The following is a 22998-nucleotide window of genomic DNA, read 5'->3' on the forward strand; positions in this document are numbered from 1 at the left end:
TACACGTACACACACCTAGACTCACACACATGCACACTTACACAAAGCCATGCAGGTGAGAACCATGTAAATAGTTTAATAAACATGATATGAAAGGACTCTTCTTTAATACACCTTTATTCTGGGCCCTGACACATTGAACAGAAACATATCTTCTGAGCCCTGCACACACCTGTGAATGAGCTACTAAAAAACAAGAGGCCTCATGACCCAAGTCATGTCCAAGACAGAAAGCAGTGACATGTATGGTGTGCTTGACCCCATTGTGATAATTACCCACGCTAAATTAGCAATTGTCTAGCTAGCACAGTAACAGTCTAGTCTCTTCTACCTGAGGATAAAGTTTGCTTAGAGAAGACTATTCCATTCTCCCCAAATAACCGTTTTACTTTTTTTTTTCTTTTAGCTGGGATGCCTTTTCCAAATACATCCTCTCCTGTACTTCCTAATTAGCTACATACACACATTAAAGGATGCTGAAGGCGTAAGCAGCCCTTCAATGGCAAGGGTCAATCAAATTCTAAAAAACAACACACAAGTTAGGAAGTTGTCCCATCCTTAGTGGGGCTAACCATCCTATGGATCACACAGGAAGACAAGACCTCACTGGATAGGACTTCAGGAAGAACCCAGTATAGACATCTCCTTACTCCTTCCCCTATCTGCTCCCCATTTGATTATTCCTATCTTTAAGTAATCCTGACCATGCTGTTTCTCTGTCCCCTCTTCTCTAGTACATCCCTCTTTGTCTTACAAGCTCAACCACTTCCAACTCTTCCATGAAAGGGCAGCAATATTTTTATCTAGCTTGTCCATCTTAGAGTGGCTCTGTTAAGGGGAATGCTGAGAGCAACTTCCTTCACCAGAACTAGCCTTGCCTTTCATAACTTAGAACATTTTCTAAGTTAGATTCCTTCCATCCATTCATTCCAAAATGTCCTTGAACTTACACACATTTCTATTAAACGTGTGTTATTTGAATGAATACAATTTCTCAAAATATCTTAAATGGACATCAACTGTGAAAATCTTTCCTCTTCTTTTCATCAGTATGATAATATTTGAGGAATCATTTGTATTCTGATTCAATGAAATATTATTTGTGATTTTTTAATTATAACAACCCAAGTTTGATCTAGAATTTGTTGTTTCCCTTTTAAGTTCCCCAAGCCCCCAATCCAGAAGTGATATGATAGGGCTCGTATCATGCTGCCTGTTCCTCTCAAAAATTATTAGCCAGCCTACATTCTGATGGTGTCAATAAGAAAAGGTGATAGAATTCGATGCTTTAATGGTGATGCAGGGAATTGCAGGGAATTATTAAGTCTTCTTAAAGAATGCTATTCTTTTTCCCCTTCTGAGTAAATTTCAGTATCTTTATTTAGGAATCAGAGAAGACACTTTCCTGATAAACTTGATAAGTGGGTAAGCAAAAACAAAGGAACATAGTAATGATCAAACTTTCAGACTTATGGAATTACAGGCAGACTGTATGCTTGCTGGCCCCATTCTCTAAAATAATATTTTCAAAATAATATACTCTACAGCTGTATTAATCTTCTGTATGAATCATCATTCTATCATTTATCTTTTCCAGAAGGCATTTTAACAAATAACTTCCTCTCAAATCAGACTATTTAAAAGTACAAGTTCAGCTTTCCTTTCAGCTCTTTCTAAATCTAACTCGAACATCCTGCAATTTTTTCTTTGATCTTTTGTAGTCTTGTGCAGCTCTGAGCTTCAGTTACATTCACAGAAAACCTCTGACCATAGCAATATGAATAGAAATTTTCTAACACATATATTTTTAGGGATGGATAGTTATTCTTTATTTTATTCACTTATTTATTCATTCACATAATATTACTTATACATCATCTATGGACAAAGCACTGTCTTAAGAACTGGGTGGTTACAAAACTGAGCTGAATATAGTCTTAGCCTTAATGATATTTCAGTACTACCAGTAATTATAAAACATCAACACAACAATAAAAAAAGTAAACTAAAACAACTAAAAATAAAATACCTTGCAGTTCAGAGGAAGTAAAGATTAATTCCATCCTAGCTATTAAGGTGACAGTAGATTTCAGAGAGGGTGTGGCATTTGAACTTGGAGAGAATAGGAAGAATTTGATCATTTGTAGGTATAGAGGTAGAGGAAGAAGGAGAATGTCATAGCAGAGGGAAGAGGACCAATAAAGGTGAGAAAATGTGACAGTATTAGAATAGAGAGCAGTATCCCTCTTAATTTGCTGGCAGCAATGGCCCAGGAAGAAGGGGAGTGATGTTAAATGCATTTGTTAGAACATGTTGAAACTAGATCAAAGAGAGCCTAGCACACCAGCTGAGAAATTGCTCTTTATTATAAAAGGAATGGGAAATCTCTGAAAGGTCTGGAGCATGGGAGTAAATAATCAAAGGCAGCTCTGGGAGGATTGCCAGCTGTGTGTAAAAAGTATAGTGGAGCACAGCTGGAGACAAAACCAGTGAAGAAGGCTGCTGCAAAGACCACACCAGAGAGAAGGCAAAGGCAAAGGGTGTGAAAGGTACCTCAGAGATAGAACCAATAGGAGTTAATCGAATGCATAGAGGGGAGAAGCAAAGGGGAAGGAACCATAGAGACTTGAGTAACTGGAAAAATCATGATGGCATTCACAGGCAACATGATAAAAGGAAACAAAAGATAGGAGGTTCACTTTGTACATACGAATTTGTGTACCATTCCTGAAAATTTTAGGTACATCCCCCAACCCAGCAAATTTTGCTAAATTATTTGTAGACTATATCTGTGTTATATAAATATTACTCACATTAATTATAAATCAATATTTTCCCTATTGATACCTTGACATGGTCTCCCATGGAATCTGCCTCTTTCTGACTTCTCAGCAGCTAGCCTTTCCAACAGATAGTTGGCTTTCCACCGTCCCATTCACCCATGATTCACCCACTCCATGTTGGCCATCCACTGACTTCAAGCTGCTTTTGAGTAATGGATCTTCTCAGCTCAACCCCAACAACCTCTCACCAGGACTTTCCTGATAAAAATTATAAGGTCGATGGATAATGGGGGATGGTCACTTGGGGAACTCAGACCCGTGAACTTTGTCTAGGATCGCCCACAACCAAGCGCACCAAAGGCGGCTTCACAGGAACCCTTTGGAAAAAAGCAACCGTCTGCCAGCCAGTGGGATTTTACCACATCATATTAGCTTGACTTCCCTAGAGGGACCCCTTTAAATATCTCCCATGCGGTTTAATCCTTGCAACTTCCCTGGTCTCCATCTTTCCTCGGGGCCAGGGAACCTTGCCGCATGGGATGCACTGTACTAAATAAAGCCTTTTGTTATTCCACACTTGGTGGCTCCAAGCCCTCTTCCTTCCTTCTCAGAGGGGAAAAATACCTTATATTTTGGTGCCAAAAACCAGGGAGGAGTAGAAGTCTGCAAGGACTGCTCCTCTTCCCCATCCCCTCCGAGAAAGAACCAGGATCTCCGACCTTCCACCTACTTTGGCGCACGGTGTGGTAAGTCCCCTGCCTCCAGCCTTTCCCTCAGTTCTTTCCTCCGAAACTCCCTGTCCAAAACCATAGCTATGTCAGGGAAGTCTTTTCCATCCGTCCGAGTGCGTGTGCTTCGGAGATATCCGGAGCATATCCACTTTACCTTTTACGTCCGTGGCCAGACCTTGAAATTTAGGACGCTAATACTCAAATCTGACCACTCCGAGGACTGAGGGCGGCTGAGAGGGCACAGGAATCTTCCTCCTTAAAGAAGAAGAAACTATTCTTCTTCTCCGCTGTGGCCAGGCCACAGAACCTACTGAATTAGCCTCCTGATGGGACTTTCGGTGTTAACACCCTCACCAATTTAACTATCGCCAAAAAAGCTGGGAACTGATTGGAGATCTCTTACATACATGGCTTCTAATTATTTGCGCACCCGTCCTTAATCTCTGTGCCACCTGTTCCACAGCGCAGGCCTTTTTCTAGCCAGAGAAACCTCACCTAAAACCTCCACTCCTGATCTTTCCTTCTCGGCGGACTCTCAACACCTCTCCCTCTCTCCCTCTCTTGGGACTTTTCTCTGGTTCCTCTGCAGACCTCTTTTGTGCTCAGGTCTCTTTGCTCTGAGAGCCCCCTCCCCTCCCTTCACAAAATCCTGTTTCTTATTCACCACTACCATCTCTCTTTCTCCTCCATGCTGGTCAGGGGCCCCTCCCTTCTCCACTGTGTTCTTAAACTCCTCCTCCATCAGGCCATTCTCAGCCTGGCATTGGCTCTTACACTGGTTTGCAGGACCTCAATGCCCAACCCCAATTTCCTTGCAGGAAGTTCTGGCCCTGTCCTGCCTTTGGCTCCAGCGTTTCCTGCGGGATCTGGGTGCTAGGCTCAGCACGAGCCCCCTTCCTCTTATTCCCAATCCCCCAAACCCCTATCCAGAATCTGTGAACATGACATTTAAAGTTTTTAACGGTCCCAACTAGTAGAAACAGGCCAAGGCTGTTCGCCAGGCCTGCATGCAGCAGAAGGTAACGCTCTAAACCCTGACTCTTGCAGCAACCCTGAAACCAGCAGAGCCACCAACAGCTTGCTTTAAGTGTGGCAAGCAGGACCACTGGTCCCAGCAGGGCCCCTGCCGGTGGCTGCCCACTGAGCCCTGCCCTAACTGCAAACAGCCCAGTCACTGGTGGAGTGATTGCCCCTTTGGGCAACAGGTTTTTCCTCAGTGCCTCTACATGGAGGACAAGCCACCCGAATGGGAGGCCAGTCCAGCCAGGAAGGCGCATCACTCAAACTCCTAGGACACGGCCTGGACTCGGAGAACCCAGGGTATGCTGCAACAAGTGGGTAAGTCCATCTCATTTCTTGTGGCCACGGAGGCTACCTTCTCTGTTTTGCCATCACACTCTGGACCTCTAATTCCCTCACGGGTCTCAGTTATGGGAATGGATGGGACCCCTTTCTTTCCCCTTTTTACACCACTCCTGATATGCAGTTTTGCTTCAAGCTTGCCTCCTTACAGGACCACTGGCAGTCGGAACCACTGGACTCCATCCATCTCCAGCTCACCAAAAGGCTGGACCCTACAAATCCCCCTATTACTCCTCTTTTTTTAAAAATCCTTACAGGACCGCATCCGTGAAGTTTCTCAACTCACGGCCAAACGGATGTTCCCCCTCCAAGCCACCACCTTCCGATCTCCCCTTCCCCACGATGCCCCTATTCAGCAGGAAGTAGCCAGACAAATAAATGGCGCCCCTTTTTCTATTTAACACAGAAGGTCAGAATGTAAGGTCAGTGGATAATGGGGGATGGTCACTTAGGGGACTCAGACCCGCGAACTTTGGCTAGGACCACCCACAACCAAGCGCACCAAAGGAGGCTTCACAGTAACCCTTTGGAAAAAAGCGACCGTCTGCCAGCCAGTGGGATTTCACCACGTCATATTAGCTCGACTTCTCTAGAGGGACCTCTTTAAATATCTCCCATGCGGTTTAATCCTTGCGACTTCCCTGGCTTTCATCTTTCCTCAGGGCCAGGGAATCTCGCCGGGTGGGATGCGTGCTCTGTACTCAATAAAGCCTTTTGTTATTCCACACTTGGTGGCTCTGAGCTCTCTTCCTTCCTTCTCAGCGGGGAAAAATACCTTACAGAAACCTCAACTAGACACAGCAAACCCAAGGAGCTGCCCCTACTGGATATTTTAGACTGCAATTGTGGTATTAAAGGGATGGCCAAATGAAGATGGTTACAGTTAGTTGGAAAAGCAATATTGGAGTTGAAAGTTCTGAAAAGTCAGGAGAGCTCATAAAAATTGCCCTCAGTTACCACCACCATGAAGGTGTCTGTGAAATGTGTCTGTCCATCCTGCAGGACATTCAGTGCCTGTAAGAGGAAAGAGCCCTTTGAAGAACGGAGAATAAAGAAGCTCACAAACCTGATGTCTTATGCACAGTCTTGGATGTTTGCATAATGAGAGAATGGACCGGGAGTGGGGGCTGTTTTGCAACATTGATCCTGCAGTGCCAGTGTATCCGTTGGCAGCTCATGGACCCTGGAGAATATGGTGACCTGCTCTAGCGATAAGCAGCAGACACTCCCTTCAGAGTGGAACCCCAGGGGGCGTAGAGGAGTTGATGTGGAATGAACAGAGGTTAAATGTTTGTTCACTTACTTCTAAGTGACAGGTTTTAATTAAACATAATTTACACCTCAGTTGTTCAAATCAGCTCTGCAGAGAGTCCAGGTTTCCGCTGCTGACAGACTTGAAGGCTGTCAGGGAAGAGACCTGTATGTGGCTGAGACAGGAGAGGAAGAAGGTGTCACTTATACAAACTGATCAAAATTAAAGGAAGAAAGTAAATACACTAAAAGAAATATGCAATGAATAAATATAGTTTACTGTACTTAAGGTGATGCTTTCTATGTTTTTACTCTCTTTTAAAATGTTGTTCACAATTTGTTTTTGTGACAAAAAAAAAGCTTGCATCCTAATGTTATTTTTTTTAATTTTTAATAGAGAAGGAAAAGGAGAAAGAGAGAGGGAAACATCAACTCATTGTTCCACTTAGCTGTGCCATTGATTGTTTTTCACACGTGCCCTGACAAGGGTTCAAATTAGCAACCCTGGGATCAAACTGGTGACCTTAGAATTGGTGACCCAGGACTCAAGTTGATGACATCAGTGCTCAGGGATGATGCTCTATCAAATGTGCCAATGGCCAGGAAGTAATGTTACTTTTTACCAGTTTCAAAATTACTAAAAAATATTATGCACTTTATGACAGTAGAAATATTGATGCAAGTGTTCCCATTATACAGATTCAATCACTAACATAGAGAAAGAGGCAGGGACAGATTTTTTTATTTTTTTGTATTTTTCTGAAGTTGGAAATGGGGAGGCAGTCAGACAGACTCCCGCATGTGCCCGACCGGGATGCACCCGGCATGCCCACCAGGGGGTAATGCTCTGCCCATCTGGGGCGTCGCTCCGTTGCATCCAGAGCCATTCTAGCACCTGAGGCAGAGGCCATGGAGCCATCCTCAGCGCCTAGGCCAACTTTGCTCCAATGGAGCCCTGGCTGCAGGAGGGGAAGAGAGAGACAGAGAGGAAGGAGAGGGGGAAGGGTGGAGAAGCATATGGGCACCTCTCCTGTGTGCCTTGGCTGGGAAACAAACCCGGGACTCCTGCATGCCTGGCTGATGCTCTACCACTGAGCCAACCGGCCAGGGCCAAGGACAGATTTTTGTGCAGTAAAGGTCCAAGGTGACTACAGAAACTCTGACTCCTCCAAACAAGACCCCAACCTGGCTTTACATGAAAGAAAATCGAACAGGATCAGTGGCTTTTTTCAATTCAAGTCTTTTCCCCTTTGTTTGCTAAAGCTACAAACTCAAACATAAAAAGAAATTATTCTTGCTAAAATTCTATTTCTGGGGTTACAGCTGCAGGATTAACATATGCTAAAGCTAGAACTACCGAGGGTTGATTGTGCACATCTTTTCAAGTGCAGCTTAATCGCTCAAGAATGCAGAATCACATTTCAGATGTACTTGAAACATGAAAAACATTTATATAATTATTGTCTCATAAAATAAATATTAAAATCCTGAACCACTATACCTAAGATCCCTGAATTATTGTGTTGACCTCCACCTCCAAATCCGGCAGCCCTTCACTGCTTAGCAAAACCCTCTCCTCCACACAGGTCCAGTTTAAATCCACATCCGCCAGGAAGCCTCCCCCAGTGCCCAAATAGAAACTACCTTTCACCTCTCACTCAAGTGCCCTGGTTATCCAGACACGCGCTCACCTTATCTCCCCTACGTCCCTACTGCATCATGCAATCTCCAAGGGCAGAACCAGTAACTTGCGCACCAGCATATGTGCTCTAAGAGCCCAGTGAAAGACATCTTGCTTCAGGAGGTGTTCAATATATATGTTTTAAATGAATGTGATGACTGTATAAAAATTCTCCAGGGTACTCAGGCTTTCCTTTTAAAGTTTTGTTTCAGAATATGGAAAGCAAGCTTCTGCCGGTTGCACCTAGCCTGCGGCTGCTCTTTCACCACAAAATCACAAATGAATACCATCTGCTACTCCTCTCCATTGGGCCCTTCTGCCTTTGGGCTCATTGGTCACTCTCTGTGCTAGGCTTGGGTTTCTGTCCGTTCTTCCTCCCAGGGAATCCTCAGTTGGACCAGGGGTCTAGGACACTGGTTTTTAAGTTATATGCTCAATACCATATGCTTTTTCCATTTAAACTTCTAATTATTACTCTTTAGTTATCTTTATTTCCTCCCTCCTGAAATGTTTCATTTCCAGGTCTCTTCTAAAACTCTCTCTTTTGAGCCATCTACAGAACATACAGAACATAAGGCAAGCAGATGGTACTTCAATTACACTGGTAATTACCCCCGGAGAAAAGCATCCTTGTTCCCAAAGCAGGTAATTTGGACTAAAATAGAACTTTCACCAGAATAACTCAGGTAAGTAGGGTGTTGAGATATATACATATATGGTTATATTTTATAGAATAGGAACCATCACCCTTAGTTTTTTGACAAAACCAGACTGTTGCTCCCTACAATGAAGGGTGGTCAACATCTAAACCCTAAAATTAACTATTTTCTTTTCTGTCTAACAATAACTCTTTCAGGCTCTACCCACTTCCACATCCAACTCCACCTCTGTGAGGGGTTTGGAGGGCACTTAAATCACAGTAAGAAAACTCTTGAGGACCTACTGTTATCAGCAACCAAATAGGCTATTTCTCATATCTAGTTTTTAAGCATAATGACTTCATTTTAAAATATGATAGATACTTATTTTAAAGGAAATTACTGAGAAGCAGTTTCCACCAGCATGTAAATTATTTTGACTTTTTGGCCAAGTCAATATCAAATCCTCACACTTAGACTTAGGACAATGGGACAAATGGACACCCCTCTTTGCTTGAGAGTAAACAGAATGCTATCTGTACATCCACTGCTCTCTGCTTTCAGCTACAAACCTTGATTTGCTGAAATTCTCCTCTAACAGCAAGACAAACTAGAGTGCTTTCAGGCCAAGAACAAAGCCCTCTATGTCAGCGGGCAAAAAATGCTAAAAGGTCATCCAAACGAACTCCACATAATTCTTGAGAAATGATAATTGCCCTTTTCCAACCTAGACTGGGTCTAATTACCATCTATTCTTTCTGATGCTGTTCATTTCTTCTCTTTTTAATCTGGTGTGATCATCTTAAGCTGCAATTTAGATATCGGGCTCATTAAAAAGCAGGTTAGGATTTTAATATATATACTCAAGACAAAAGCAAGATATTTATTGTATTTGACCCACAGCAGAGGTTAAAATTTCACTGAAAAGATTTTTCAGAGATTAACATAACAACATATATCTCTTTCACTCTTCCTCCAGACGTGCGAAGTAGAGTAGGAAAAAATACACTGCTCACAAAAATTAGGGGATATTTTATAGCTTCATATTCATTTTGAAATATCCTCTAATTTTTGTGAGCAGTATACTTAAGGATGTAAAAGCTCACATACATTTGTCAGCCTCATCAACATTATGAGTAGAGGACAGACAATTTTATAATAAGTGTCTGTGTTTTTCTGTTTCAGAATTTTGTTGTTGTTTTTAATTAGAAAGCTGTTTTGTACAATTTAGTAATCTCTTCTTCCACTTTTTCTGGCATTACAAATTGTCCAAACTTTTTATGTTTTCTGTTATTAACCTTCTGAATGTCTGTCCATCCACTCTACTATAAACTACTCTAAACTTACTGAGAAAACTAAAAAGTAGGACAGGTGAACATATGGTTTAATTTTCTTTATTTTACTTAATGAAATCTCTTAAGAAATTATTTTCCTGTCTAAAGTTACAGTGGTACCTTGAGATACGAGCAGACCAACATACTTTATTTTAAGATACGAGCTGCAACTCTGTCCATATTTTTGTTCGGGATCTGAGCAAAATTCTGAAATATGAGTCGTGATTCAATAAGCTGCCGCTAGTTGGCGCATTGGCACATGGGCCCAGTATCAGCAGCACAACACCAGCATCTTGTTCTTTCTCACATGTTATCTGCAGAATCAAGTCAAATCTCATGCACTGTACTTGTTCTTGCACCATTTTTGCATTTTTTACTAACTTTTTTGTATGCTATCATGGGGCTGAAGAAAATGAGTGTCAAGGACAGTGGTGAGAAGAAGAAGAGAATGATGTTGAAAGAAGTAAAGCAAGAAATAATAGAAAAACATGAGCATAGTGTACGAGTGATTGAATCGGCAAAGCTGTATGACTGCAATACATCTACAATTTGTACCATCCTTAAACAAAGGATGCTATCAAAAGCACAAATCCAGCAAAAGGAACTACAATTCTGTCCTGATTAAGGACAAATATCCATGAAGAAATGAAGAAGCTTCTGTTGGTGTGAGTGAAAAAGAAAGAGCTGGCAGGAGATATAGTGACAGAGACTGTAATACATATGTGAAAAGGCACTTATTATTTATGGCGACTTGAAGAAAGAACCAGCAACCTCAAAAGAGGCAGCAGAAGATACATTTAAGGCAAGTCACGGCTGGTTTGAAAATTTCAAGAAGAGATCTGGCATCCAGTTGGTGGTGAGGCACGGTGAAGCTGCAAGTGCTGACAATAAGGCAGTTGAGGGGTAAATCGCACACTTTGCTACACTTATTGCAAAGGAAGGCTACATACCCCAACAAGTGTTCAACTGTGATGAAACAGGATTGTTTTTGAAAAAATGCCCCGGAGGACTTTCATCACCTCAGAGGAAAAGAAGCTGCCAGTCCATAAACCCATGAAGGATCGTCTGACCCTTGCATTGTGTGCAAATGCTAGTGGTGACTGTAAAGTAAAGCCACTGCTAGTATATCATTCTGAAAATCCTCGAGTCTTTAAGACTCACAAGATTCTTAAAGACAAACTGCAGGTTATGTGGCGCGCCAATGCTAGGGCATGGGTTACGTGGCAGTTTTTTATTGAATGGGTAAATCTCATCTTTGGTCTTGCAGTGAAGAAATATCTCCAAGAAAATAAACTCCCAATGAAAGCATTACTAATCTTTGATAATGCTCCAGCCCACCCACCTGGTCTTGAAGATGACATTCTCGAGTTCAAATTCTTGAGTGTCCTCTACCTCCCACCCAACATGACTTCACTCTTGCAACCTAGGCATCAGCAGGTCATTTCCACATTTAAAAAGCTTTATACAAAGCATTTGTTCCACTGCTGCTTTGAGGTGACTGGGAATACAAATCTAACCCTTCCAGAGTTTTGGAAAGATCACTACGTTGTGATATGTTTACGCATTATTGATTTGGCATGGCAAGAGGTTAGAAGAAGAACGTTGAACTTGGCATAGAAAAAGTTATGGCCTGATCTTGTTGCAGACAGGGACTTCAAAGGATTCAAACCAGAGACCAAGACCAAGGTAGAAGCGTTGGAGTAGATTGTGTCCCTCGGAAAGTCAATGGTCTGGAAATAGATGAAGGTAGCATAAACGAGCTCATCGAGGAATATGAGGAAGAACTCTCAACTGAGGAGTTGAAGGAGCTACAGATGATGCAACATATGGAGCTTCTACAAGAGATTAGTAGTGAGGAGGAGGTAGAGTCGGAGGAAGTGATTTCTACAAGTGAAATAAAGACATGTTGGAGAAGCTTTCAAGTTTGATTGAAAAGAAACACTCAGAAAAAGTTTCAACTGGTTGTGCTTCAGCACTTTTTAATGACACTTGTTTTCACATTTCAGTAACATTTTAAAAGGCAGGCAAAAGCAAACCTCTTTGGATAGATTTTTATTCAAAAGTCCTGCAAGTGAAAGTGCCAAAAGTACAGCCAAAAAGGCAAAAACAGGTGATGATTAAATGAAAAATACGTAATGTTAAGCTTAGGTTAAGTTTAAAGTTAAGAAAGTTCATTTTTTTTTTACAATTAAGTTTTTGTGGTTTTATTTTTAAGTAAAGAAAGTGCAGTTTTAGTTTTGTTTAAAGTAAAGAAAATGCAGTTTTAGTTTACATTCAGTGTTAAGAAAGTGCAGTTTTAATTTCCATGTCTACAGTGCCTACATCCCTTCCTCCCTCCCTCCTCCTCCACCATTCACCTCCATTAGCCGCACTCGTCTGTCTCCAAGGTAAGAATACAGAACTAAATAACACTTTTTTCTTTTATTTTATATATTTAGTTATGCATTGGTAAAGTACACATGTGTGTTTCTTAATTAAAAACATCTTTTTTCATAATTTAGGATTGTTTTCGGATGTTTCACAGGGCTGGAACAGTTTTAATCTATTTCAGTTATTTTAAATGGGAGAAATTTGTTTGGTATATGAGTTGACTGACTTACAAGCTCGGTTACAGAATGAATTAAACTCATATCTCAAGATACCACTGTATTTTTTATTCATAGAGGAGAAAATGCATGTCACAGTAACAGCAACATAGCATTTTTAATGACACAATTCTCTTAATCTGGTGACTAGAAAAAAATAACTCTTTTAGTCACTTGTAAGGGTAGACTTAAACCAAATAAACTGGGTTAATATAAGGCTACCTGATTCAAATAGTAGTGAGAATACCCCTGAAATCCTTGTGTAGAGAAAATAATTAATTTTTTAAAAATAATTGATTAATTCATACTATGGCTAATTGCCAATAAATTGACTAAAATTTATTATGGGCTCTGCCAATATAAATAACTCTATTTTCAACCCAATCAATAACTTCTCTTCACATTAAGTGTAACCAGTACCACAACTACAGTTCTTGATAAGCCTAGTAAAGCTATGAACTACACATAACGTTCAAGATACTTAGATGGTATTTATAAAATAATGTCATGTTAAAATCAGTTTTAGATAGCATATGTCAACATGGCAAAGTCTATGCATTATAACCTCTGTTTAGAGTCTCTGAAATCTGTACCTTGAAAATTACAATCTGATTATTGGGGTCCAATTTAAAGTTCTGTTGTGAGCAACAGTAATTCATTTCTTAAAAAGAAGCCTATGTTGTATATAAATTGTCCTTCAAAAAACTTTAGACTACAGCATGTAGTCCTCATACTCCTAAGAATAGTTGGTATTTGTCAAAATCTGACTCTTTCCTGACCATTAGGAGGCCATACCTGGAATACCTGGAAGCCAGGGTTCTCGAAGTGGGGTCCCCAAAGAACAGCATCGGCATTGCCTGGGAACTTGAGAATAAGGTAAACTACCAGCCCAGCTCAAGAACTACTGAATCAAAAACTTTGGGGTTAGGGACCAGCAATTTCAATTAACCAGTCCAGTAATCCTAATGCAGGCTCAAGTATGAGAACCACTGTCCTCAAAAGAGATTTCTCCAAGTGGGGTGCAAAGACCATTGATTGGTATTAGAACCACAGGTGTTAATTCCTAGAACCCATGCTGACCTGCTAAATTAACTTTATAGCAATCTACATTTTTTCGTAAGCTCCTGAGGCCTCTTATGAATCCTATAGTTTGAGAATCACCCAATTAGATTTAAATAAACAGAAGTTTCTTACACTGAAACTCAAAGGGAAGGTATGAACCCAAAGATTGGATTCACTGAAAATATGTCACATTTGACGACATCAGTCTAAGTCTCTCAAATTTAGGGACAGGTAGAAAGTGCTTACGTGCTGGTAATGTGAAACAAAAGTATGCCCTTTCACTGTAGCTTTTAAAAAGCTTTTAGTCAACAAAAAGAGTGATTATTTTCTAATTGAAACAAGTAAAACTGAAATAGAGCTAACATGTAGGGCCCCCTAGATCATTCTGTAATTAACATAAGGCTGCAAATAGCCCAAGAACAAAGGCTGTTTTCTAAATCAGGTATTTTTTTGTGTGGTCTAGAAATATTGCTGGTGACAGCATTGACATTCCCACACCACTCATCAAACAGCCACACCATCCATCAGTCCATCAGTAACATAAAGAATTAAAGACTCTCCTTCTCCATCAAAACACAGGCAGAATTATTTAAAACACACACACACACACACACACACACACACAAAAAAAAACCCACTTCCCAATACTAACAACTTTATGTATGAGAAAGGGCAGCAGATGTTAAGATGGGGGAGGGAGGAAAGGGAAAGTGAAGGTGATAGATTAAAGGAAGGAAGCCAGGCTCCCTATTAGCACTAATAAGTGTCAATCACCTGCCCCTTTATCTCACTGAGTGAAAATAAAAAGATCTGCAAGAACATTAACGTTCCTGTAACAGTGATTATAATCATGGCAGCAGTCTCAACATCCCAACCTCTTCCTATGAGCTTTCTGAAAATAAAAATTCACAGAAACAAAACAACATAGTTACAAATCTACACAGTGTACCTGTTGGACATATCAGGTTTTCCTAGCATCTTCATACATCACAGAACCTATATTAAGGTAATACTTGGATTTTGCCAAATTATGCCTTTTTAGCCTTATTATCATAATAAATATATCTATTCTCTAACATGGCAAACAGCAGCAAGAAGCACACAAATCTTTCAGATATTGTCAGAAACCTGCTTTCACACAAAGACAATGTGGTATTTTGGAGAAAACAAGATGTTTGCAACAATAAGGCCTGGGTTCAAATATGTGTTCTCCCATTTAATTATGTTAAAAGGAGCAAGTCGGCAAAACCAATCTGAGTTTCAATTTTCCCGTATCAGAAGAATCCCGCAGAGGGTTGTATGTCACATAATGCCTGTGAAAATTCATTTAAGTGTAATGGGTTTTTGTGCATTTCACTAGACTCCAAATGTCCTAATGTTAGGGATTGTGGATTTTCATTCTTTCTCTCTAATGCACTTAATAATATATAACATTTAATTATATAAATTAATTAGGTGTTGTCTGATCCTGTCATGGGGATTAGAGTTGACCTCAGAAGATTGTCAGCCAAATAGACCCAGGCCCCAAGCTCCAGAGCCAAACCAAAAACGGCAATTACTTCGACTGGAACTATCATCCATTAGCACACACCCACATCAGAGGAAGAGTGTGAGGGTCTGACTGCAGATACTAAATCTGCCATCTGGCCCAGAAGGCAAGTTCAAGACGCACAGTTTGAGGCAGTATCCAATCATCTAGGAGTGAACAAGTACAAGTGTGTCAAGGGTGGGAAGAATACAGTAAGCAAACCAGAATTGTCACAAAGAACAGGACAGAGATGCCCAGGAGGACTCTACACTGGGTGGTAGGGCACTTGGGTGAGTCAGCCTGAGTTAAAGTCTCAGGATTGGGGCATATTGTTATTTTATTTTTAATTACCATTATTTGAAGGAGTGAATATTGTATGTAAAAGAGCACGAATGGGTTTTAGCCAGACAGAACCAAGTACAAATCCAATTCTGCAGTTCACTAGCTGTATGACCTTGCATACCCCTCCAAGTATCAATTTCCCCGTCTCCCCACAAAATTAGAATAAATCTTCACAGGACTTTTTGAGGAGTAATATAAAATCAGTAGGCATGAAGGGCCTGAAACACTGTTTAGTCATCTGGAAAGCACACAAGAAATGTTAACTTCCTTCCCCTGCCTTAATTTTTAGCCTTTTCTCTTAGCTACATTTCTTATTAGCAAGTTATTATCCATATAAAGGTTATATTATAGTAAGTGCTTATTGAAAATAAAATTATATTTTAATTTTCTTTTAGGTTTACTTTAATATCTGATTCTAACTTTATCCACACCAGTCACAATCACAGAGGGCATCAGCAGGATACTGGAAAACCATTTACTAGAATCTTTATAAGAGACTTATAGAGTCTCTTATAAAAGATGACAACTTACCCATGTTGACTCTATACACCTTGATAACTATCCTATACAACAGAAGCTTTCCCACAAACTAGTGTTCTTTTTTTATTTTTATTTTTTCTGACAATATTGTTATTTGGCCTTCACAGGTGATATACAATAAGATCAGGAGAGTTGGTAAACAAACAGTTCATTTCTTAATTTCTTCAACACATACTTATTGAGCTCATACTATGTAATGTACATTTGGTTAAATGTCAAGAACACAACATTGGAACAAATAGACATTGCTCCTGTCTTCAGCGACCTTTAGGCTGTTTATCAAGATAGTTTAGTCTAGGCTGCACAATAAGTAAACTTTAAAGTCTCAGTAATTTAACAAAACCAAGATATATTTTTCATCCACATTAGAATCTAGCAGCTTTCCTTCAGTGGTAACACGTGGAATCAAATTCCTTCCATCTTTTCATCCCCTTCTTAAACATCTGGCCTACAGGGTTTTTAAAGAAAGGAAAAAGTACATGGTCGATAGCCCAGCCTGAAAGTAGTATACAACACTTTCCCCATATCCAATCCCATGGCCCCAACCTTACTGCATAGGAGGCTGAAATTGTAGTTTTTCTAAATGCCCAAGAAAAAGTAAATTACCTGGGGGCTTAGTGAACATATACAATTGCATTAGGCACATGTACCATTCACAAGCTGCTGTACTGGATACTGAGAGAAACAGATACATTCCCTCCTCCTAACCTCTTCCAGTAGCTTTTAGTAGTGAATGGTGACAAACATATACTCAAATAACTGACTAAAGATAGGTTTTACATATAATATGATAGAAGCCTGAGCTCTGGAAATACTGAGCTACTGGAGCATATTGAAGAAAAACATTCAGTGAGGAAAAGAATGAGCTTTTATAACTAAATATGAGAAAAGGGGTTTCAAGGTGGAAAAAGGAGTCTGTAAAACGGAAATGTTCAAGAGATGGCAGGCAGCCCAGGAGGGCCGGCATGGACCTCATATGACATGTGATAAGCGCTTTGATAGAAAGGGCGCACACAGGTCATCACACTGAACAGCGTTTTGAACGTCACAGCTTAGAGTTGGGAATTATGCATTGATGCAGCAGGTAGAAGTAGCAGATTATTTTAAGAATGTAGTAAAGATGCACTGAGGTTCTAAACTGATGTTCCCATGCCACTTCTTGATTCCATAACTTTTGAAAAATAGTACTATGTCTTAATCAACTCCCTTTATTTTTAATGTTGTTTTAAATTTTCCTCATTGGGCATAGACTATTCACTTGATAGGTGTTGACCGACCGACTAGCCACCCAGATAAATGTATGAATGAAGTCCTTCTGACAATAGTAAAACACCATCAGTACACTGATAACTGCTCCAAATGTGGAAGATTCATGTACAAAATTGAAGGAGAAGAACAAATAGCAAATGACTGATAGTATGTGCTTATTTAGAGTTAGGACAGTATATCACTTGTCAAGCAATGAAATTATGATTAATAAGCCAAGCCCCCAGAAACAGTTATAGAAGGTGGTTCTCCCATTCTTTTTTTTTTTTTTTTTTTTTTTTTTTTTTGTTACAGAGAGAGTCAGAGAGAAGGATAGATAGAAACAGACAGGAAGGGAGAGAGATGAGAATCATCAATTCTTTGTTGCAGCACTTTAGTTGTTCATTGATTGCTTTCTCATATGTACCTTGACTGTGGGGCTACAGCAGACTGAGTGACCCTTTGCTCAAGCCAGTGACCTTGGGTCCAAGCTGGTGAGCTTTTGTTCAAACCAGATAAGCCTGCGCTCAAGCTGGAGACCTCGAGGTCTCGAACCTGGGTCCTTCGCCTCCCAGTCCGATGCTCTATCCACTGCGCCACCGCCTGGTCAGGTGGTTCTCCCATTCTTAGTTACACAATTCCAAGGGTGGGCCTTCAGGCTGGTTTCCAGGAGAGCTGAGCTCTAATCCTGCCTCCACTGGTTTTCAGCTGATTGGCTCAGGTAAGCAGAGCACCCTTTCTGTTTCTCCATCTACGCACATTGATGCTGACAGTTACCTCAAACCAGATTTTAAGGAGATAAAAAAAAATGGATGTAACAGCACTTGAAAAGACTAAAGCCCTAAATAATATATAAAGTACCTATTTTAATGGAAAGTATGGTCTTGAAGGGGAAAAAAACAAAAAGATAAAAGTTGAAAGAGGAGTGAAATCTAAAGCTTTATTCTCACCAGCCTTAGAAGCACATCCAGATATTTGGCCCATCCATGATGCAGGCTTCCAATTCTAACTGATTCCAGTAGGTAGCATTCATATCAGCAATAGAACCAATTTCATACCCAAAGCAGGTTCCGCCCTGGGCTTTACAGTTGTGATTAGCTTCTCTTATTTAGCATGCAGAGGGATTGGTTTGAACCACACTGTAGGGTGACTTAATTGAAGCATTAGATAAACAAAGACATGGCTCTCTTTCTAAAGCAAGCCAAAGTGTCATGAAAAATAAAACAATTAAGCAGAAACAAAGACACAGATAAAGTATTCAAGCAAGACAAGTTTATACAAAAACATAACAAGAGTTCATTATTATAAATCAAAAGGCCAAGCAGCAAATACAGAGCTCTCCATGGCTACTTTTATAATAGCCATGGAGAGAAGAAAATGCAGAGAAGAAAGTAGACAATTATACAGAAACAACAATGTGCCTCATCTCTGATTTGCATTGAGATTTATAGTGCGCTTTGATAGGTGACATCTCATTTAAAAGCTCTGAAATGGTTATTAGTTTCATTTTACATGAAACAATGAGACTCAGAGAGTTTATATAACTCTTCCAAGTTCATATAATTATGAAGTTACAACTAGAATCCCAATCCAGACAGCTTAACTGGAAACCCAAGTGTTTTCATTAGGGGACAATTAAATTCAAAACTAATCTACGCTCACTGGATGGGTCCTATGGAATGGAGCCATATTTTCTTATTCAATTGTGAAAACAAATATTCAATGAACATCAGCCATGTTGACAATGCTGTGCTAGGTGAGGGGCTAATATGACAGGGAGGAGACACAGCCCACGGTCTCATTCACTATACCTTTCTTCTTAGGAAAATTGCACAGACTTAACATCTTCTCTTTTCTCTGGCACAGCAGTTTTAAAAATTATGCCTATAAGTATTAGGTCTAAGAAATAAAACTATAATCCCACACTTACCTCCAGCACTTACACACAAACTTTTCTAGAATTTTTCTAGGAGCATTTACTTGCCTATATATAAAAAAAGAATTGGCTATGTAAACACCAAAATAGTATCAAGACCGCAAATACATTCTGACCAAGAGGGCCTTGATGTTCCCTGCAGCTTAACTAAACTTTACACAGGTTTCCCTCAGACTAAAGGCCCCTACCTCCCTTTTCTTAGAGCATTTCCTTTAGAAAACTTGTAAATTCTTTCTCTGCCCCTTTGAGATGTAGTCTTCTACAATCCAACAAAGTTTTTCTCAAAGATCTGGAAGCCATCTCTTTAAATTTTAACCAGGAGAGATAGCACCCATATCTCCCAGCCTCTGTGGGAGGGTAGAGGCTTACCTTCCCTCACTGCCAACCAGCAAACCCAGTAGCCTCATCACACTGACCAACCTCTGCCTACCATCTTTCATTACTTTCCCACTAGGTTGCCCAGCACTTAGTCTCCCACCTTTTGTTTCAGTTCAGTTGTAATAGCCTTGACCCCATTAATCTTGAATAAACTCCTTTCTGACTAACTTGTCAAATGCAATTTTTCTTTTACCCTTCCTGTGCACCAAGTAGGATGCGAGTCATGAAAATATGAACAATACAGGCTTCTGCTCAGGAGAGACCAAGATCCAGATCTACAGAGGAACTACATCAAAACCTATAAGGAGACACCTGCTAGGTAACTCCAGCTCTGACAAGTTACTGAAGAGTCATAAAATGTCACCTAGAAAACATCACATATTTTTTTTTGTGACAGAGACAAAGAGAGGAACAGATAGGGACAGACAGACAGGAAGGGAGAGAGATAAGAAGAATCAATCCTTTGTAAAAGCTCCTTAGTTATTGATTGACTGCTTTCTCATATGTGCCTTGACTGGGGGGCTACAGCATAGTGAGTGACTCCTTGCTCAAGTCAGTGACCTTGGGCTCAAGCCAGTGACCTTGGGCTTCAGGCAGCGACCTTTGGGCTCAAGCCAGCGACCATGACTTCATGTCTATGATCCCATTGTCAAGCCAGCGGGCCCGTGCTCAAGTTGGTGAGCCTGTGCTCAAGATGGATGAGCCCATGCTCAAGGTGGATGAGCCCGCGCTCAAGCCTACTACCTTAGAGTTTTGAACCTGGGTCCTCTGAATCCCAGTCCAACTCTCTATGCACTGTGCTACCACCTAGTCGGGCAAAAACATCACATTTTAATATTGAAAAATGTACCTTGTGAAAGTGGTAACTTCTAGCAGAACTTAAAGATAGAAATAGGGGGCGGGGTCAAGAAAAGGGGAATAAATGAAAAACAAGGAAAATAATAACAGAAAAAAATTACTTATCAGTCATCTACTCATCAAAACAAATATATATTTACTTTGGGACTCTGTTAAAAAGAATATTAACATCCAGAATAAAATTTACTCTAAAAATCAACAGACTATCACCAGGCAGAAATTCTATTTTTTAATTAGCAATCACACACACACACACACACACACACACACACACACACACGGTCCCAAGCATACTTTTTTCACCGTGGCTTACATAGACCTCATTCAACCTTTACAAATTAAAAAGGCAAGGCTGCCATACCTCCCTGCTCTAGGGACGGACACACTTTGGGCAGCCTGCCTATGTTCATTGCACGCTCTCATTAGTAGTGTCTTTCTCTAAACACTGAACTTCCCCGGTTCATCTCTTTTACTCAGTTGAGAGTTCTGTTTGGAACACGGCATGCTGAGGTTTAGAAAATAAACACTAGCATTTTTTAAATGTGCCAACAAATTATAGATGCTGTTATTACTGTCCCACATGGCCACCATTACTTTCCAATGATTGTGTACCTCTCATTTGTTAAAGACTCTTTGATTTAGAGTGTAATAATTTTAAAAAATATTTTTCTATCTATAGCATCAATTATGCAGATTGGCTTTTCTGGGGGGAAAAGTAACGAAACAACATCAGTATTCTTTTAATTTCTAACTTAATTCTCACAGTTATGGTGATAGTATAACTTATTATTTGGTATCCAAGGTTGATGAATTCTCCGCAGGCTGTCAGTAATTATTCTCAAGTATCTATTATGAGGACACAGAAAATTGCTATTATGCGCCGACTCAGTCATGTGTGTGAGCACTCTGCTCCCTGCAACCTCTCCCTCCAGGCTCTGAGATTTCACCGTGATAGATCTTCGCTGCTTCACACAGGAAAGTTCTATTAGATTTCAAATTATCTAATCACAATACTGATGTTAAATTAAAATATAAATAAAGGGAAATATCGACATGATTTATTTGTGTATGTCACCCTGTGTGAGAAGAAAATGCAAAAGGAAACCTCAAGATGATATAAATAACCACCACAACACAAATATTTCAGGGCATCTCTGTGGCTGCGTGGTTTCATGAGGCAACGATTTCAAGTTTCAGTGGAAAGTGAGAGACCCTCCTCCCTGTGACGCTGATGAGTTCTGGACCCTTTGGACACAAGCAAACACAATCCTAGTGGTGCTTGACAAAGCAAAAGGAGAAATCTCATATAATTGAGAAGCCCAGGCTTTAGGAATGGCAGAAACTTAAATGATGTTGTCAGATGGCTCTCCCACCTTTAAGATGCCTTTTCCCTGTGTTGTTAGTTTTGCTTTCACTTATTACAGTGATATTTGCCCTTGAAGGATGAGGAGGAGAGGCCGGGATGATGTTTAGTGTGGTCATCTGAGTTTAGGAGCCCACCTCAGGGGGCCAGGGTGGGAAGCAGAAGATAAGCCATGCAGTGACTAACAGCCCATTTAAGAGCATACCAAGTGGGAAATGGGCAGCTCCTCAAGGGAAGGCAATGTTATTACCAGAAGTTGAGCAGGAAGGAATGTTGGGTGGACGACATCAGAAAATTTCAATATGCTTTCTAACCCCATAGGCGTGGAAGCCTCCCCCCTGGACAGAGGCAGGGAATTCCCTAGGGAGTCCACAGAAGCAAAGACAGGATCCAGAGCTGACACACTGATCCACAGAATGCTAAGAGGCCTCGAACAGTGTTCTTCAACACAGAGAAGTTGCTCATTATGTTGCCTCTCCCTCTTCAAACTTAAAAGGGAAAATGAAGAAATTGAGGCCTTGGATTGTGGAGAGGTGAAGCGTGTTGGAATGCTGGGAGCCTGGAGGATCTGCACAGACACTTTTCTGGGATCACTTCTTCTGCTCTCTAGGCAATTAAACAAGCCACCACCAAAACAAACAAACCTACTTTTATTTTAGTTCTTTTAACCTTTTAATAAAAATTCAAACTACAGAGATCCTATATGTCCCCTGAGAGTTCTTTAGCAATTGAGATGGAGAACATAGAACACTTTTATTGAAATGGATGTCTATCTACTTTTTTTAAGTACTTAACATTTTTTGTTGTTAAAATGTTGATTGTGTATTTTAAAGAATGGTATCTGATGGACAGTCTTTCCTTCCATGTTCCTCTCATCATTGTCAAAGAAAATAAGTCTAATATGATTTAAAAGGCAATATGGTTTCACATTACTGTGAAGAGAGGGAGAAAAAAGACATTTCTTTGTGGCCTTTTCCAGCTCCAACTTCTTTCATTTACTAACTTTTTTCCAAGAGCCTACTGGACAGACAGTGCCACTCTCCCTAAAAATAAATGAGGCAAGGCTTCTGCTCTCTAGAAATCTAGATAAAGAGAGTCCTAATCACAAAAGAATTCCAATACAAGGGGAATTGTGTACATGAGATACCACATCATACAAGGGCCCAGAGGATGGGGCAACAAATTCTGCTGGGAAATTGGTGAAGAGCTCACAAAGGGGAGATATTTTTATGATATTTATACTGTGCCTTGAAGGACAAATAGACTTTGCCAAGCAGTCCTGTTGGATAAAGGCAAACTCTACTCCAGTATAACCTAATCTGAACTTACATCTTTGTAACATCTACAAAGACCCAAATATTTTCTTATTTCCAAATTAAGT

This window comes from Saccopteryx bilineata, chromosome 6 (assembly GCF_036850765.1).
Source record: "Saccopteryx bilineata isolate mSacBil1 chromosome 6, mSacBil1_pri_phased_curated, whole genome shotgun sequence".
Taxonomy (NCBI): domain Eukaryota; kingdom Metazoa; phylum Chordata; class Mammalia; order Chiroptera; family Emballonuridae; genus Saccopteryx; species Saccopteryx bilineata.